Source organism: Rhipicephalus sanguineus, chromosome 8 (genome assembly GCF_013339695.2).
Source record: "Rhipicephalus sanguineus isolate Rsan-2018 chromosome 8, BIME_Rsan_1.4, whole genome shotgun sequence".
NCBI classification, from domain to species: Eukaryota; Metazoa; Arthropoda; class Arachnida; order Ixodida; family Ixodidae; genus Rhipicephalus; species Rhipicephalus sanguineus.
In genome coordinates this window covers 92674621-92679871 of record NC_051183.1, presented here as the reverse complement: position 1 = coordinate 92679871, position 5251 = coordinate 92674621, and the positions used below count along the sequence as shown (strand labels likewise).

The 5251-nt window shown below is 42.6% G+C and overlaps 1 non-coding gene across 1 annotated transcript; it reads left to right on the top strand.

Moving 5' to 3' along the window:
• The first annotated feature begins 1417 nt into the window (after window positions 1-1417).
• On the top strand, window positions 1418-1509 carry Trnai-uau (transfer RNA isoleucine (anticodon UAU)). The gene is given in 2 exon segments: window positions 1418-1455; window positions 1474-1509. It is a non-coding gene; the product is annotated as a tRNA-Ile (tRNA).
• Window positions 1510-5251: the final 3742 nt, after the last annotated feature.

Genomic DNA, 5251 nt, shown 5'->3' with positions numbered 1-5251 from the left:
TGAGTTTGAAAAAATGTCATTTATCATTGCCATTTGAAAGAAGACCTTTCCCACATCTCATATATGAGTCATTTGTCAAGGAGGTTTTAGGGCAGGTTTCTTGAAACATATCGATTATAGTCATCCTCCAGGATGACTATAATCTGGACTCTAATTCTGAAAAGCACGAGCTTTTGTTCCATGGTTATCTTTTAACACATGGTAACCGCATTTGTTGGCTCACGAAAAATTAGGCGTGGCTTTGCTATCGCAAATACAATGCCCAGCGGAGCTGAGGGGAAGCCTGAGCAAAGTTGTGCAAAGCTAGGCGAATGAAAGCAGAATCAAAGCTAAGCAAGGTTCCTCCTCTCCCTAGCCACACTCATTCGTTGCCGTGACACTCCATTGCTTCGCTATGCTTTATCTTTACTACGAAAAACTGCGTGGGGACCCTTTCTGCGTGGGGACCCTTTCCCTTGTGCTTATGCGAAGCTTTCCCTCACGCTGTACACGTGCCTACTCTCCCGATTTGGCGCTGCTGCGAACATCGCTGGGCGCGGACCAAGCCCATAACCTATTTTATTAAAATTGGAATAAACACTGGGAAACCAAAATATCAGGCTCCCCGAGGCGACAGGTTAACCATTGCTGGTAAGAAATACCCCCGTGTCTACTTTTAATAACACTGAACGAAACATTCTAAAAGCTTTCCTAGCGTACTGTACATGTTTCGTCAAACAGAATAAATTTAAATGGTACATGTGAACTTCTCTCCTCAGGGATAGACATGGGAAAACTGGCACATTTCGGTTTTGGAATCCTTCGTCCTGTGTCATTTAAATCCGGCATGGGTGCATTTATATAAAGAATCGCGAATCTGCAGCCTCGGGGAATCTAACACATTTTAGTTTGGGAAAGTGTTGTCCCACTTAAATAAAATTGGGTATGGGTACATTTTCCTCATTAGGGGGTAAGTCTGTAGCCTTCGTAACTCTAGCATACTTAGGTTTGGAGCTATTTCGTCCTACTTGAACAAAACTGGGCATGGGTGCTGTTATACTATACGTAGCTAGCCTATATGACTAGGAAAAGTAACATATTTCGCTTTCGGAAAGTTTCATCCCGCTTTCATAATATTAGGCAAAAAATGACCAGAGTTCGTTCGGTCTGTAAAATGGAGTTTTGGGCGAAATGTAATTATATAGTGCCTCGTAATTATCTGGTGGAGCTATAAAGTAGACAAATTTACCTCGGCGAAGCATGCGCAGCTGCTACCTTGCGAATGTTTTAGGAGGACAGCGCACAAACGTGGCATTTATTGGTAGTATACGCATAAGTCAGGCTGAAAGAAATAAAAGAAAGACAACTGAAGGACGCAACTTCCACGCAAGTAGAGCTGCAGATAAGCGCTATGCCTACAAAGCAGCGCATGCCGTCTTCCCTAGTGGCGCAATTGGTTAGCGCACGGTACTTATACGACAGTTCTCGTGAGCTATGCCGGGGTTGTGAGTTCGAGCCTCACCTGGGGAATGTCTTTTTTGTTAATTTTTTTTAAGATTTAATTATGAGGTTATGTACTGTGCGCCGTTGGTTGGTAATACAAACTTTTCACTGTTCGCCACCGGTCGGAACCGATCATGGCGACCGACTGTTTGAGGGTCGCCATAAGCGTCTGCCCTGATATGTGTATCTGATCGCTTATCGCGAGAAATCGCGCGATATACCTCTCACACACAAGTGTTCTCTTTATAAGACACAACATTGCGCCGGTAAAGTCCATCTTTAACTATAACCTATGTCGCCAATATAAATCTACTTTAATGAAAAAAATAGCACTCTACAAACTCTAGCAGGATTACAGGCCACCTTAATAAAGTACAATATACGCAAACCAGAGAAATGACAAATTAGGAAATGTCGCACTAATTACGGTAAACAAATGCTTCGGTACACGCTACCAGCATTAATAAACAGAATTAGCAAAGAGCACCTTCTTAACATCACAGAAACCTTTTTAACACAACATTGCGAAGCCGGAAAACTCTGATTTCTAAAGGATATAGGCTGGAAGACTATAGAATTTTCAAAGACTGTAGGCGGAAAATTGTCGCAAAATCGATTTTATTCACGTTCAACACAACTTTGAAAAAGTGAAATGTGCAAGGTTTGCAAGGTTTAACCCGAAAATTGACCCAATATCGATTTCATCGAAGTTCGACGAAACTTTGAAAAATCGAAATGTACAAGATTTATAAAGGTTATAGGCTTGTCATTTAGCCAGAAAATGCACCCAAGATGAATTTCAACGAAATACGACTAAAGTTAAAGCACAACAGGGCCCATATTCACAAAAACGTCTTACACTAAGCATTTTCGTAAGATAATATTCCAGCCAATCACGATGCAGGACATATTATTAGCGAAGCCGGTTGACCAATGGGAAAACGCACTTACGAAAAAGAAGTTTTGTGAATTCGACCCTACATGGTTAGAATTTCTGGAGCCCTCCACAACGGTGTGCCTCATATCGGGGTTTCGGCACGTAAAACGCCACATATTATTATTAAAATTCGACGAAACTGAAAAATAAAGAAAAAATGGCTAAAAACTCGCACTAAGCCGCGCAATGCTCGATACGCAGCGAAGCTGATCGGTCTTATGCTTATTTATTGCTGTATCTAGGCAGAACTTGGTTGTAGCGAGGTTAAACTTGGCTTGAACTTGGCTGTAGCGAGGTTGAACTTGGCTTGAACTTGGCTGCAACGTTGTTGAACGTTTGCTCTAACTTAAGGATTCTGTACTGCCCCCTGCCGTGTGTCAGCCTTCTGATGTTCACAAAGGGGATCCGCGGCGAAACCATACGCTCCTCGACCTCGTTTAAGCGAGGGAAGTGCGCAGGCTTCGGCGAATACTTGAACCCATTGCTGACGCTGAACTGTGGCACTCTCCCTCGAAGGATGGTTTCGCGGCAAGTTCTGCAGAGCCGCACATCTTCCAGCTCGGTCGGAGCGACGGGGAAGAGCTCCTGCAGCGCACGCAAGCCATGGCAGTGCCTAAGAGCGGACAAGTTTGTGTTGAACCAAAAAAGTTGGCATACTTGACAAGAATGACCAAATTGCAACGAAGGGAACTCACGCTGAAACCTTGCGTCGGTGTCACCGGTAGAATCGCGGGCTCGCTCCGCTTCTCGGTAGGCTGGATCTCGCCGTCGAGCACGTTTATAAGAAGCATTCACCTCGCGTATGCTAGCCCTGTAATCGAGATGTTGCCGACGCTGCCTCTTCTGTTCTCATGTTCAGGCCTTCCAATTCCCAGTCATTCTACTGTATTCCGGATCTGCTCGGTGCCGTCGATTTCATTCTCGCGTAGCGCCAAGCCTTGCATCTTTGTTCGTTTGTTTGTTCCTCCAACACTATGGCACATACCCACTCTAGCGGATTGGCCAAGAAATCGTAGTTTAAGATTTAGTAATTTTAAGAATGTTGAATGATACAAAAAAGCAAATAAAATAATATATTAGGTATTATATCAAATAAATACCGTAATAACTGTGCGATTTCGCTAGTAGACCCGAAAGCCTTATTAACCTGATCAGAACAATTTCGAATAAAGTTGTTGGATTTTAACGCATTTTTGAACTCCTTTGCAAATATTTGTTGAATTCAAGATTAAAATGGTGTTTAGTAGCATGAGTAAAATTACACACCGCACCAAAGGCATCCCTGTGGCAATGTCCTAAACTTGAGGCACCGAAACTTAGCACAATTTCTGCAGTGAAGCTTAAGCCTATCCATGAAAGAGGAGAAATGAAAAGTCGTTTTCTAATAACTGAATATCTGCGACATGACAAAAATAATGTTGCTGTATTTTCTATTTCTTCCCGGAATTGACAGGGGGGCGATAACATCAGACCAGTCCGGTGTAAATACTATAGATTTATGGGGGGACACGGCATCGAAGTCTGGTGATCGTAATTTATGATTGTTGAGATTGACTTCAAAGAGAGTTCCACGGGAATTTTAGGTGCTGATTCCATCTTATCTGTGCGAATTGCTAGTTTTATATATATGGTTGCTAGAACACACAGTAATTTTCAGTGCTTAAGCTCACGCGGAACCAACGAGCGTAACATCTTTAGGGCTCGTGATTTGCGTGAAGCTGTAAGAGCTGTGCATACAGAAAAAGAAATTTGTTATTATGACCGCACTGTTCTCGTCCGTCGGGAGGTTTCGCAGCGCCATGATGATAGCCATGACATCAGCTTCAAAATCAAAAACAGCAGTGAAATCTGGCAGCCTCACGGCGAATGACCATCGAAGCGACTGGGAGACAATACCTACACCTCCCCTTTCATCATTCACGGAAGCATCTGTGGCTATTATGTTATCGGTTCGGGCACGTACAAGGTAATCTTGTAACTTGTTCTTTGAGAATTTGCGAAATTAAAATTTAGAATATGGAGGAAAAATCTTATCGTATTCTATCCTAATATTCCTATTTGAGCTATTTCTTACAAGTATCTCTCTAATGTTCACATTTATAGTTTCCGTTTTCTTTTGTACAAAAATTATCTGGGGTGTGTGAAACCATTGCCAATAAGCGAGAAAGGGGGAGTCTGGGTCACTGATAAAGATATATCCAGATCTTCTTACCGGTAAGCTATAAAATTTCAGAAATGTTTGTGCAGTTAGTATGCGGAATAGACAAAGCAAAGCAGTGTTGGCAGGCGCGCTTTCTGATAAATAACATTATTAGCTGCAAACCTAGGAAGCCCCAGACACAAGCCCAGAGCTTCTCGCTCGAAGAGAACCAGAGGCTTAGTTTTATAAGCAGGAGCGCCCGAGAATAGTATGCATCCGAAGTCCAGTATTGGGCGCATATACGTACATCTTGTATAACATTATCATGGCGTCCCTACTAACACCATATTTTCGAATACTCATTCTGCGCAATAACCCTAAAGCCCATTGCGTCTTGGCTCCTGTGTACTATATGTGTGGACTCCAGCTGAGGTTTTCATTGTAGATAATGCCCAAATATTTGAAAGAGTCTACTTGTGGAATGGGTTCCTGCTTATACGCTATACAGACTGAAATTGAAGCTGTTAGTCGAAACACCAATGGTGCACTCTTGCTTTCGTTTAATGACATTGAAATCGACTGAAGCCATATTTCCAGCATATTCATGTATATTTGTAATTTTCGCTGTAACGCGTAAATGTCGCTGTCAGCCGTGAAGAATGCGATAGCATCTGCATAAATATAGGCATAGA